Source organism: Musca autumnalis, unplaced genomic scaffold, assembly GCF_047663935.1.
Source record: "Musca autumnalis isolate F117 unplaced genomic scaffold, ASM4766393v1 scaffold_3, whole genome shotgun sequence".
Taxonomy (NCBI): domain Eukaryota; kingdom Metazoa; phylum Arthropoda; class Insecta; order Diptera; family Muscidae; genus Musca; species Musca autumnalis.
The window spans coordinates 183,968,729-183,983,640 of NW_027411866.1; the positions used below are offsets into that span (position 1 = coordinate 183,968,729).

General features: G+C 36.6%; 1 protein-coding gene across 8 annotated transcripts in view; it reads right to left on the bottom strand.

The window, feature by feature from the left end:
- The window catches only part of LOC141398572 (frequenin-2), a 258,760-nt gene that overhangs the window by 142,396 nt on the left and 101,452 nt on the right, over positions 1-14,912 (bottom strand). For 2 of the 8 annotated variants that reach the window (XM_073975955.1, XM_073975958.1), the window contains exon 2: positions 12,692-12,714. The exons of the other annotated variants lie outside the window; for them this stretch is intronic. The gene's annotated coding sequence lies outside the window, so the exon portion shown is untranslated. The remainder of the gene's footprint in view (positions 1-12,691; positions 12,715-14,912) is intronic. 8 annotated transcript variants of the gene reach the window in all.

A 14,912-nucleotide genomic window follows, 5' to 3' on the forward strand; every position in this document is an offset into this window, starting at 1 on the left:
ACATTTTGCTGTTGTCTTTAATATTTTAAATCTTTTTTATTATGGCTTTGTATTTTTTGCATTCTTTTTTATCTTTGAAGGATTTGCCTAGATTGTGTGAAGGTCGTTCGACGACATGAGAAAGCAAATTGAAATCTAAATTAATCAGTAAATGTGATTTCTTCTGTATTCAGTTGTTCTTAGATGTTTTATGGATTAATTTTGATTAAATCTGGCACATAGTCCTGTTTATTGTTTGCGGTATAAACAAATAAAGCTTATATGCTAAAATTGTTAAAGGAGAAATACCGACCATTAGACACGAAGGAGTCATGTGGATAAGAAGAATTAACTAATAAGTACACAAATAAAAAATCTCTAGTTTATAGGTGTTGAAATTAATGCCTCAAAATTAGACAGGAAATCTCTTATTCCTCTCCATAATTTCAACAGCTTGTACGAGGGGCATGAGGGGTTGTTTACAGTGACTTGGAAAAATCACTTTGCAAAAAACAAAAAAATAATAATAATAAAAAAAACAAGTAAAAAGGTATCAGTCGGCTTTGCCGACAGAGATATACCCTCAGCCTGTGTGGATTGAAGTACTTTTTCCCAAAAAAAAAACGTATGTATTTGGGCTATGAACCGACAAAAGTATGGATAGGATTAAAGCTCAAAAAATTGCAGGGATGTCGATAGATAGAGCTTTTTATAATACTAGCCTATGAAAAACATAATATCGCTGTAAACATGGCCACTAGGAAAACCTTTGGTAAAAATGTCTAAAGGATCCCCGAACAGTCCCTTGACCACACAAAAATGTTGAATATTTGTGTGGGTGGTTAGAGATGGACAGTGGGTAAATACCCAATGGGTAAATACCCGGTAAATTGGGTAAATTGGGTAAATACCGGGTAAATACCCATTTGTGGGTATTTATTTGGGTATTTACTATATTGAATCGCTAATACAACATCTTAGACCCTATTTCTGGGTTTAGGTTATGAAATCGATTCAAAATGGATAGTTTTACAATACTTTAACCAAGTATTTACCCAAGTGTTGGGTAAAAACTCATTAACTTCCGAACCACTTGACGTAGTCTGACAAAATTTGGCTCAAATCTTACATATGTCAAGAGAATATCTAGCATTGAAAATGGGGTCTCTTGGTCCATGTTTTGATATAGCCCCCATATAACCGTACCTCCCGATTTAAGGTATTTTTTGTCTATTTGCCTCATTGTACAATCTTAGTGGCTGAAATTTGGAACAGTGAGTTCTTAATATGTAGAAAATATCCTTGCAAAAATTTGTCAACATAGGTCCACGATTTCTAATAGCCCCCATATAGGGTACCCCGATTTCGAGTATTTACCCAAATTTTGGGTAAAAACTCTTTAGTTGCCGAACCACTGGACGTAGGCGGACAAAACTTGGCATAAATCTTTCTTATGTCAAAAGAACTTCTGGTACTGAACATGGGGTCTCTGGGTCCATGTTTTGATATAGCCCCCATATAGCCGTACCTCCCTATTTAAGGTATTTTTCATCTATTAGCCACATTTTACAACTAAATGGGCTGTCATTTGGCACAGTGAGTCCTCAATGAGTATAAAGTATTCTTGCAAACATTTGTTAACGTAGGTCCACGCTTTCTTATAGCCCCTATATATGGGTACCCCGATTTCATGTATTTACCCAAATATTGGGTAAAAACTCTTTATCTGCCGTACCATTGGCGTAGGCTCACAAAATTTGGCTAAAAACTTTCTTATATCAATAGTATTAAAGTTATTGAAAATGGAGTCCCTGGGTCCATGTTTTGGTATAACCCCCATATAGCCGTACCTCCCGATTTAAGGTATTTTTCATCTATTAGCCAAATTTTACAACCAACTTGGCTGTAATTTGGCACAGTAAGTCCTCAAGGAGTATAATATATCCTTGCACATATTTGTCAACATAGGTCCACGTTTTCTTGCCATATAAGGGTACACCGATTTCGAGTATTTACCCAAAAGTGGGTAAAAACTCTTTAACTGTCGAACCACTTGACGTTGGCTGACAAAATGTGGCTCAAAACTTTCTTATATTAACAATATTAAAGATATTGAAAATGGAGTCCCTGGGTCCACTTTTTGATATAGCCGTACCTCCCGATTTCAGAAACCCATATTGGGGCTACAAGGAAACGTGGACCTACGTCGAAAATTTTTTGCAAGGATATTTTATACATATTGGGAACTCACTGTACCAAATTACAGTCAGTATGATTGTAAAATGTGGCTAATAGTTAAAAATACCTTAAATCGGGAGGTACGGCTATATGGGGGCTATATCAAAACATGAACCCAGAGACCCCATGTTCAGTACCAGAAGTTCTTTTGACATAAGAAAGATTTATGCCAAGTTTTGTCAGCCAACGTCAATTGGTTCGACAGTTAATGAGTTATTACCCACTTTTGGGTAAATACTCGAAATCGGGGTACCCTTATATGGGGGCTACATGAAAACGTGGACCTACGTTGACAAATATGTGCAGCGATATATTATACTCCTTGAGGACTCACTGTGCCAAATTACAGCCAATTTGGTTTTAAAATGTGGCTAATAGATGAAAAAAACCTTAAATCGGGAGGTACGGCTATATGGGGGCTATATCAAAACATGGACCCAGAGACCCCATGATCAGTACCTGGGTAAATACCCGGTAAATACCATCTCTATGGGTGGTAAACTAAGTTTCGACAATATTTAGAGATCCAAAGATTGGACCAAATCGGTTACTATTAAAAATCGCGCGTGCCATTTTAGAGAATATGGTACTCCGAAAGGAGTGGTTCGGTTCGAGCTCTCCAGCCACTACATATGGTGCCATAGGTGTTTTTTAAAATTTTCTGGCTGTTTTCTCAATAAGTATGGACTTGTCCCTGAAAAAACGTTTACAGTCGTAGTTGAGGCAGCGAATGCAAGATGCTTCAACAAAAACTAAAGTGATTCGAGAGCTGGTCTTAAAGTGAATTTATCCACAGTTTTGTGTGGGAGGTACCCGAAGGAGTGGACAAATATAGTCCATATTCGAACCTGATCTATATCGGGTAGATATATTTGGATGTGTAAAGTATGGACCAAATCGGTCACTCCCATCAAGAATTATAGTGCGCACAATTTTTCCGAACATTTTTGAACTTTTGTGGGGGAGGTACCTGAAGGAGGGGACCGATATGGCTTATCTTCGAACTTAAACTAAGTGTGCACAAAATAATACGAAGGCTACATTTTGGACCGAATCGGCAGATCCGTTCGAGAGTTATCTTGCGCTCCAACCACTACACACGGTGTCATGGGGGTTTTTTTGTACCTTTCAGGCTATTTTCTCAGGAAGTATGGACTTGCCCTTGATGAAATTTATACCGTCGTATGATAGGCAGTGAATACAATTTGCTACAACAAAAATCAAAGCGATTCGAGAGCAGGTCCTAGACTGAACTTTTCCCAAATTTTGTGTGGGAGGTACCCGAAGGAATGGACCGTTTAGGTCCATATTGGAACCTCATCTAAGTCTGGTAAAAATTTTACGATGTGCAAAGCATGGACCACATCGGTTAATTCCCTCAAGAGTTATTGTGCGCACAAATTTTCCGAACATTTCCGAACTTTTGTGGGGGAGGTACCGGAAGGTGTGGATCGATAAAGGGACATCCTTTATCACTAGACAGCGGAATCCTATGCAAATGCATATATGGTTAGGATGGTCGTAGAGAAAATCTGATTAGACCCAAACTTTTATCACAAAATAAAACGAATTATGTTCAGACATTTTTGCATATTTTGCATATCGTGAATTTTTTGACATATTTGCATAAAATGGGCATATGCAAAAGTCTTCGTTAGGGGTATTAAACTTTACACCTGAAATTTTTCAGCATGGGTCCACGTCTTCATATAGCCCCCATAGAACGGTACCTCCCGATTTCCGATATTTTGAAGGTTGTGGCCTCAACATCACACTTAAATGGCTGACATTTTATATAAAGTCTTTGTTGGGAGTATACAACTTTCCATCTGAAATTTTTCAGTATAGGTCCACGTCTTCATATAGGCCCTATAGATCGGTACCTCCCGAGTTTCGGTATTTTGAAAGTTGTAGCCTCTATATCCCACGGAAATGACTGAAATTTGGTATTTAGTCTTTGTTGGGAGTAAAAACTTTTCACCTGAAATTTTTCAGTGTAGGTTCACGTCTTCATAGAGCACCCATAGAACGGTACCTCCGAATTTCTGGTATTTTGAAGGTTGTGACCTCAATATCCCTTCGAAATGGCTGAAATTTGGTATTAAGTCTTTCTTGGCGGTATAAAACTTTCCACCTGAAATTTGTCGGAATAGGTCCACGTCTTCATATAGCCCCCATAGAACGGTACCTCCGGATTTCTGGTATTTAGAAGGTTTTGGCTTCAATATCCCTCCGATATGGGTGAAATTTGGTATTAAGTCTTCCTTGTGGGTATAAAACTTTCCACCTGAATTTTGTCGGTATAGGTCCACGTCTTCATATAGTCCCCATAGTACGGTACCTCCCGATTTCCGCCACATTGCCTAAAATGTGGTATTAAGTCTTCTTTGGGGCTAAGCAATGGACGGTCATGGCTAAATCAACTCCAAACGGAATTCGTCCAAACATACTTGGGGTCTAAAACAACTATTTCGATGAGGCACATTTTGCCCGTATGAAAGTGTATATACCCTCGTTAGCATAAATGCTGAGCGTATAAACAAACGCAGTGCTTCAAACGACATTTGTAAGATCGTCACAGACGACGAATCTTGTATCTATGCTTAGGAGCTCCAAACAAGACAGGAATCGACCGTTTGGGTCTTCGAAAGCGAGCCAAATCCAACGAAAGCTGTTCATGGAAGAAGACCTTCGAAGCAAATGGATGCCTGTTTCTTCGGCAAAACTGACCGTGTGGGGACTATACGGCTTGGGAAATGTAGGACAGTTAATTCTGAGTGTTACACTACAATTTGTTTGCCTAATGTCTCCTGAGGAATTCGAAAAACGAACAGGAGAAGACGAATCGTTATGCATCATGACAATGCGAGCTCTCACACATCGATTCAAACCAGCACCTTTTTGACCGGACAAAACCTAGAATTGATGGGTCATGCGCCGTATAGTCCTGACTGGGGATCCAATGACTTCATGTTATTGTAGCATATCAAGAAAAAAGTCTTGCTGTAAAAGCGTTCAAAAACAATGTTTTGGAGGTGTCTCAATCAAGCCACTGCACACTGGTCCCAACCTGCGACAAAAATCGAAAAATCGATATCAGCAAATCTCTGCGACAATTCAGCAAATTTTCTCTAAACATATTATATTTTAATATTCCAACACTGTTTTTGTGATTTATAACGGTATTTAACAAAACAAAACAGAAGAAGTTGACATTTACGTGTGATCTCTTAAAAACTTTAATAACATCAGTAAGGTTGTGATTCTTACAAGGCAAGTAACTCAAAATGTAAAGGATAAAATTATTTTTTCAAAATGGAAGTTGTAGTACAAGGGTTTCTAATTACTTTTACATAAAAAGGTGTACACATTATTCCCATAAAATGGACTGGAAATCACATTTTTTATAATAATTTTTGTAGATATTTTTTTCAAGTCCTAAAAATTGAAGTAGAGTTTTACTAACTTCGCCATCCTTCGCCACTCTCCAAATTTTTTGAAGAATGTTCGAAATAGTGTCAATTTTACAAAAAATTTAGTTCCAGCTGCATATATTTGCATTTCCGTGTGTGACATTAAAATACTGACGACGCCTCTTATCGTTTCAGTGAATATGCCATATTACTGTATTCTTAGTTTCTTCTGTGTTTTGTGTTTTAATAGCTTGTTTTGGTTTTTTATACCCTCAGCATTTATGCCAACGAGGGTATATACACTTTCATACGGGCAAAATGTGCCTCATCGAAATAATGGTTTTAGACCCCAAGTATGTTTGGACGAAATGTGTTTCAGCCATTTTTTAGTCGATTGAGCAATGTCCGTCCGTCTGTCTGTCTGGCTGGCTGGAGCGCACGATAACTCTCGAACGGATGAACCGATTCGGTTCAAATTTTGGCTTTCGTAACATTTTGCCCAAACTTAGTTTAAGTTAGAAGATGGGCTATATCGGTCCACTCCTTCCGGTACCTTCCCACAAAAGTTCGAAAATGTTCGGAAATTTTGTGCGCACAATAACTCTTGAATGGAGTAACCGACTTGGTCCATACTTTGCCCATCGTAAAATGTGTACCAGACTTAGATAATGTTTCAATAGAGACTCAATCGGCCCACTCCTTCGGGTACCTTCCACACAAAATTTCGGAAAAGTTCAGTTTAGGGCCATCTCTCGAATCGCTCTGATTTTTGTTTTAGCAACTTGCATTCACTGCCCTCCATACGACGGTACAAGTTTCAATAGGGGCAAGTCCATACTTCCTGAGAAAATATACTGAAAGTTGCAAAAAAACCCCATTGACACCGTGTGAGGTGGTTGGAGCGCAAGATAACTCTCGAACGGATCTGCCGCTTCGGTCCAAAATTTGGCCTTATTAATATTTTGTCCAAACATAGTTTGAAGATAAGCCATATCGGTCCACTCCTTCAGGTACCTCCCCCACAAAAGTTCAAAAATGTTCGAAAAAATTGTTCGTACGGTAACTCTTGAAGGGAGTGGGGGAATTGGTATATACTTTACACATCCTAATATATCTACCAGATATAGATCAGGTTCAAATGTGGACTATATTTGTTCACTCCATCCGGTACCTACCACACAAAATTTCGGATAAGTTCACTTTAAGACCTGATATCGAATCACTTTGATTTTTGTTGAAGTAACTTGCATTCGCTTAAGCAAAGAGCCCGAAGAGTGTAAAAACCCCCTATGGTACCATATGTTGTGGCTGGAGATCCACTTCCATAACGGTCAATGTCGATCCATTTCTTTTAGTATCTTCTCCGCAAAACTTCTGATCTTTAACTCTAATCAAAATTTTTGTCGGTTCAAACGCCCATAATTTTTAAAACTATCTAAATACATACGTATTTTGGGAAAAAAATTGTTTCAATATACACAGGCTGAGTGTACATCTCTATCGGCAAAGCCGACTGATACTTTTTTACTTGTTTTAATATTCAAAAACTTTTTATTAGGTTTCAAAAAAGGTTTTGGAAGTTTCCGGTATACATTTTTAGGCATTTGTGGGGTAGTTATCATAAACAGTAAATTTGTAATTAAAACATACAAAAATCTGTTCTCCGACAACTATTGAGAAAGGCATACAATATATCGTTATAGCTAACACCACAAATACTACTAAAAGCTTTAGTTACGAAGCATGGCCACTAAATGTTGAGAAACATATCTCAGGAAGTGCTGACTTTAAAAAGCACGTACACGTAAACTAAACTAAAGCGCAAAAGTCTGTACTTATATGGAAAAGGTACCAGGATCAATGGAACTGGATATAATTTTGTGGAAATATACCTTCCTATAGTTAGGTAGGATTATCTTAAGATTTTTCACAACTTTTAATGAGGAAGCATAAACTGCTCATGAAAAAATTGTACAAGGGATGCACGAAAACTATCTGGCCTAGGCAACACCGTGAGTTACCAGGCGCCACTTGACATTTTTTGGACAGTTTGACAGTTTTTAGCCTATTCGTATTCAGGAGAGTTTGTGACTTGAAAAAACCAATTTGCAAAAAAATGGAATTTACTTGTGAACATCGATCAAATTAAATATTTGTATATCGATCAAGGACCATCCTACAGGACTATTGAAAACTGGTTAAATGAATTCAACCGTGGTCAGCACTCGGCAAAAACGAAGGTCGTGAGGGTCGCCCAAAATCGGTCGTTGTGCCAGAAAAAATATATGCCGTGCATGAACGGACAATGCGAGATCACCGTGAGATAGATGCAACCATGGGAATTTCTTCCACCAAGTAACATTTGATATTGCATAAACACCTGGCGGCAAAAATGGATCGCGGTTCTTCAAACGACTTTTATAAGATTGTCACAGACGACGAATAGGATCTATGTTTTGGAGCCTAAAACAAAGCAGGAATCGGCCGTTTGTTTCTTAAGAATACGGCTTGAGAAATATATATAATTGTTCCACAAACATCCCAGATGGGACAAGGGAGACTTCTCTCATATCATTGAGTGCACCCCGATTCATATTAGCTCAATGATATGGGACCTACTGTTTATTGCCGAGTCCGAACGGCGTGTCCTAAGACACCACTTGTAGAGAAGTTTTACAAGGCTGAAATACTCAGGAAACGTCTCCAACATCACTGAGGGGTATTTTGCCACCGTTGAAAATTTGATGTTGCCTGGCCTGGGAATCGAACCCACGACCTTTAGCGTGCAAGGCGGGTGTGCATACCATTGCACCACGGTGGCTTGAGATATATAGGACGGTTAATTCTGAGTGCTACACAATAATTTGTTTGCCTGACAAGTCATTCTGCATCATTACAATGCACAGTGGATCCACTTGTATGGAGAAAGTGATCAAAAATATTAATAATTGTTCCACAAACATCCCAGACGGGACAGGGGAGACTTCTCTCATATCAATGAGTGCACCCCGATTCATATTAGTTCAGTGATATGGGACTTACTATTTATCGCCGAGTCCAAACGGCGTGTCTTACGACACCACTTTATAGAGAAGTTTTACATGGCTGAAATACTCAGGAAATGTCGCCAACATTACTGAGGGGTATTTTGCCACCGTTGAAAATTTTGATGTTGACTGGCCGGGGAATCGAACCCACGACCTACTGCGTGCAAGGCGGGTGTGCATGCCATTGCACCACGGTGGCACCCAATCAAAAATATTTAGAATGTAAAAATCAAGCCAATGTGCGTTACAACTTTGTGCTGCTGCGAAGAGTGTTTTAAGAAACCATGAGCGCAACATTCTCCCCCCTTTCCCTCTGGGGGGGTATACGGTAAGAATTGTTTTATGCTGTTAATACAAAATGACATGAACAAAGGTTCCGATTATCATATGTTGCAAAAATAGTCTTGGGGAAACAAAACAATCTCCAAAACAACATAAAATCCAACCAGTTTAGCGGATTAAAAAAATCAACATTTTTGTCTGAATATTGGTAAAATGTTTAATATAGATCTTATAGCGTTCTTTCCGGAAGGCACGTACCGCCAACGTAAGACAAATGTGGAAGAAGATTTCTTCATCTTGCCACTAATACCAATTATGTTAATGTACGTGGTCAGTTATACGCTAATATATCCATAGAAACCCTATTCTAGGGCAGCTTTAGTCAGCGACCCACGATTTATAGCCTGACACTAGATGGCAGCCGATTTTAATACCGACTAATCTTAAACTCATGAACTACTTTGGAAAATTTTTCACGAGGTGGGCACTGGTGGGCATCATGATCAATTTTAAGTATATGATCGAATTGGCATTACAAAATACACTAAGAAAATATGCAGCTAACTAGAATTCCACAACACGCTAAAACGCTACTGTTTAATGAAAATTAAGCTATTATCTCCTCATTCAAAATCCACTATAATATTTTGCTATACGTATTAGTTTCGCGATATTTTGAATATATTTACTTGCACTTAAAATATAGGCTGTACTCACAAAAAAATATTAATCAAATGCTCCGAATTTGAAGCTATTCTTAATAAGATCGCGTTCGAATGAAACAAAAATCAATATATTTTTAAAAAGGTCCATTTCATAGCTGTCAGTGTTGCCAGATGTTGTATTGAAGTTTTGACATTCATGTTTTTATTTTTGGGCAATGGGTGGGCTTTCACACATAGATTCAAACCAGCGCCTATTTGACCGAAAAAAAAAAAACGTAGAATTGATGTATCATCTACCGTATAGCCTTGACTGGGAATCCATTGACTTTATTTGATTCCAGCACATCAAGAAAAAAGGCGCGGCCAACAATTTTTGTTGCCTGAAGATGCTGTACAAGTAGGGTGTCCAAAACCGAAACGCTGTAAATCTGTTCGGAAAATCCAAGCTATAACAAAAGAAGACTTATAATAATGGGAGTTAGAGCACAATTTCCGTATTAATTTTGCTGTCCCTACTTCGAGGTAGAAATTCAAATAACAAGGATATTATAAGATTATTATGCTTATGCGTTATGCTTTATTTACTCCTTGCAGCTCATTTTTAATAAAATATTTATTAATTATGATCAACTTTGTACCTATTTAACAAAACCGGCTTAAACCGGTTAACCGGTTTTGAAAATTTTTGAAAACCGAAAACAGGTTTTTGGAAAAATGGAAAATTTCGGTTAACCGGAAACCGTTTTGTTTGGAAAAACCGGTTTTTTGGACACCCTATGTACAAGCGTTCAAAAACGAGGTTTTGGAGGTGTCTCATTCGGAGTGGAAAAAGTGCTTCGCCAATAGGATTGAGGGCACGAAAAAGTGTATAAATCATGCTGGAGACTACTTAAGAAAACAATAAAATCATTTTTGATGGTAAATATTCGCGTTTTCATTGTTAGGCCATATAGTTATCGTTCAGCCCTCGTATTACTTGTACAATTTAATTTTTTCAAATGAAAATACGAGTCTGATTAAAGCTCAACTAATACAAATTTTTTCTTATATGCATATTTAAAGAAGTTGTTGTACGACGATCTAAAATGCCTAGGATCGCATTGAACAGTGCACTGTGGTCCCAGGCCGCGACAAAAATACAAAAATCGATTTCTACAAATTATGATTGTAACTATTCAAATCTATCGTAGACACATCCAATTTTAGTATTCCGGCTTTCTTTTTACAACTTCTAGCGGTACTTGCTATAGCAGAGCCGCAGAAGTGAGCATTTCCATTTGAAGAAATTGAGACATTGAAATTTCCATTACCGTTTTGACAAGTTAAAAGTGATATCACAAAAAAGTAATGTGTAAAATTACTATAGTAAGAAATGGAAGTTAAAGTTAATGGTATTGTTATTGTTTTTAATTGATAACATCATAAAGTTGTATATTTATTTTGTTGTAAAATTGATCTCTTTTGAAATGTATTTTTGTGAGTATTTTTTATTTAATATTGTGAAAAGAAATAGTCTTTTAGTACCTTGGATCCTCGCGGATTATCACGTTATTTTTATTTAAATGTTCGTGAAAGTGTCCAGAATTAGAAAAAAATTATCTCGTCTGCCGAAAGTTGCCGAGCGGTATTCAGTTTTCATTATACTCAGTATACTCGAAGTTTTCTGAATGGGTTTTTGGGTGTTTTCAAGCAATCGGTGCTGTTTTTTTGCATTTTTTTCGATCTTATTTTATAAAAAATTAAAGGATTACAGTATGAATGTGTGTTTTCAAATTTGTATGTTTTTGAAATATGGCGTTCAAAAAACTTTGTCAATGCCAGCATGGGGCGGACGGTATTCGAAGAAATTATAGCAAATCTTCAGGTGGATGTTGCGGGATATGATTTAATTTTATACACTGTCTCTGCAAAAGAATTTCAAAAATTTGGATACACAACGAGAGGACAAAAAATTATAAACATCATGCAAATTGGCTTACTATAAAAGACACCATTATTTTTGAAGCAAGAATTATCTGCCGTTGAAAGTAAAAACGCAGCCTGTCGTAGATTTAAGCTCCACACGGAAAACTAAACAACGTAGAATGGTTATATTGACACGCAGGACCACCTGTATGGTCTTGTTTACTGTTTATATGCCCTGGTACATTTTTAGTCGATCTGGGAACTCTCCTAATCCAGAAATCCTGTAGCTAGTATTTATTTTAATAGATGCCAACCCATCCTCGCAAACTAAACGTCTCATAAAACATCTTAGTTTCCAGATATTCCCGGTTTGAGAACTAGGGCATTGTTTACATCTAATATAATCTGGTACGTCCTTGGTCCATGTGTTAAACCTCCTAGTAAGAATATTCTATGCCTTATATTGTTGATACTTGTTACCAGTTAATCCCTGTCAAGAATAAAATTCATAGAATATGTAATAAAATGTATGTAAAAAATTTAGGCCAAATATTTAATATGCCAAATATCTGGAGTTAACATGATATAGGACTATACCCAAATGTGGACATATATTGATGAATGTTTAATACTGATTATAAACTCGAAATGTCAGATTGCAGCAAATTCAGTTTAAAAATTTGGTCAAAATCTTGAAATTATTAAAAAACGGGAGGTACGTCTATATGGAGAATATACCAAAGCATGGACCTCTATTGACCATGGACCTATGCAAGATGTTTTATACCACCAAAGAACACAAAATGTCAAATTACAGCGAATTCACTTTGAAAATATTGACATAATCTTGAAATTAATAAAAAACTGGAAGTACCGTTATGGGCGGTCTACACCTAAAAGTGGACCAGTCCTGACGATTTTTGGGGAAAATTATCTTCTAGTCTTTACTAGTTTACGGTAAAATTTTCAGATCGATATCTTGATTATAAATATTTTTGTCGCTCTCTCCCATACAAGCTAAACCACAGTGCAGTGTTGGAAACAATTGGAACATATTTTTCTCCATTACACATGCCTTCAATTGTTTGTCTTATTTTGCTCCACGTGTCTTAACATTGTTTCTCAATGTCTGTTTTCTGTCATATAAAAAATGAATATTTACCACATCCACTGACTATGGCTTACCTGAAATAAAATAAAAATAAATAATCATTAATTAATGTAATAATATTATGTAATAATATAATATGCAATAAATTTATATAATAATAAGTAATTTTCTAGCAAGCTATTCATTGAACTTCGATAAAGGAAAGAAATAAACATGATGCAACAATCTCTAATATCATACATTTTTGATATCATCGCCTCCCTTTTAATCAGTCTATTCCATTTAAAACTGCGACCACATTTATGAAGTACTTTTAAAACATTGAGTAGCATCCGCCGCCGACCTTAATTTATTTGTTCACTTCTTTTTTTCTAATTTCATCCGTTGGAGAAATACAAAACAACATTACTACTAAAAGTAAGGGAGAACAACAAGTACGGTTGTAATGTTAAGCACTTAAGTTATGTTTTTTTTCTCTGTTCCTTTGAGCTTTAGCTTTTTTGAAATTGTGGTGGTTCTGGTTAACGTTCCATAGAACAACAACAAAAAGCCCCACATCATAACATTGCCATCGCTAGGGATGCTCATTCATTGCTTTTGTATTTGTATTCGTATTTTGATGGTAGTAGAAGTAGTCAGTGTTGAGAGGTGAAAGAGGGCAAAGCTACTACTTTGGCTCTGAAATGCCATCAATGGAAGCTACAACTGAATGTAGACAAGAAAAAAATAAAATAAACCAACTAAAACCTAACAACCACAATAACCTTAACAACGCCCACATTATTAGAATAAGTAATGAACAATAGTCATACACATACATAGAAGTGTTAGCAGGATATGCACTTAATATGATGACGACAATACATACATACATAAATACATTGCTGATGTTTTACTTGCATTAAGTTTTATGTAGTGCTGCTGTACGTTTATGACTCAGTTTACCAAACTGTGGAGAGAGTGCTAGGTAGTACATATTAAATTTAAGTAGAAATGGAAAACTACCACATTTTGTGGCATTATTTGAAATGCTTCTCTAGCATTCCACAATTTAAGATATAATCTGTCAATTGGTTTTGGCTTCCATTTTTATACCCTCTACCGTAAAATGGAGGGTATAAGGGTAATATTTGTCATTCTGTTTGTAACATATTGAAATATTTGTCGGAGACCTTTTAAAGTATATATCAAGAATATTGTAAATTATTTCATATTCCATTTAAAAAAAAAGGATGCAATTTTTTTCGCGCTACATCAACGATTTTTGCTATATTGGTTAAAAAAAATTCCCCAGTACGAATTTGCTCGCGAGCCAATTTTTGGTTGTTTCGGACAAAAGTTATGCCGGTTTTATTTCGACTTTTAAGAAAAAAATATTATAAAAACGCTAAGTAATTTTTTATTCGAAAGATCAATACGTGACATTAACATTTGAAAATGATTTCGGGCATATGGGCACCGCGGCTGTTCTTGACGAAGTGCATTCTGGACACATCCACAGGAAATAATCGAGAGGTGTCAAATCGCACGACCTTGGAGGCCAATTGACAGGTCCACTTCTCGAAATCAACTTATCGCCAAATTTTGATTTCAATAAGTCGATGGTTGCGTTCGCCGTATGGCACGTAGCGCCATCCTGTTGAAACCACATCTCCTCCGGATCAATGTCATCCATATTTTCAAACAAAAAATCATTGATCATGGTGCGGTAACGATCTCCATTGACCGTAACGCGAGCTCCGGCCTCATTTTTGAAGAAATAAGGTCCGATGATGCCACCAGCGTGAAAACCGCACCATACGGTGCATTTTTCTGGATGTAATGGAGTCTGTAGGGTCTCTTGTGGATTGGTCTCACTCCATATGCGGCAATTTTGCTTATTAACAAACCCGTTAAGCCAAAAATGCGTCTCATCTATAAGATGCGCGAATCGACGACTGATTTTCAAAGTAAATTTGGATAATTTCGTAGCGTTGTTCAAGCGTGAGTCTATTCATGATGATTTGTCAGAGTATACTGAAACAAATAAAAAAAAAAGTTTCATCAAAATTTAATTTTTTGTGTTACTTTTTACAATTTAAAGTTCTATCTAGCTTAAAAAAACACCCTTTATATAGAACTTAAAAAATATGGTCTTGTTGTACACGAAAATCACATTTTCAAATGTTAATGTCACGTATTGATCTTTCGAATAAAAAAAAATGTTGATTACAATTTAATTTTTTGTGTTATTTTTTACAATTTCAAGTTCTGTCGGGCTTAAAAAAACACC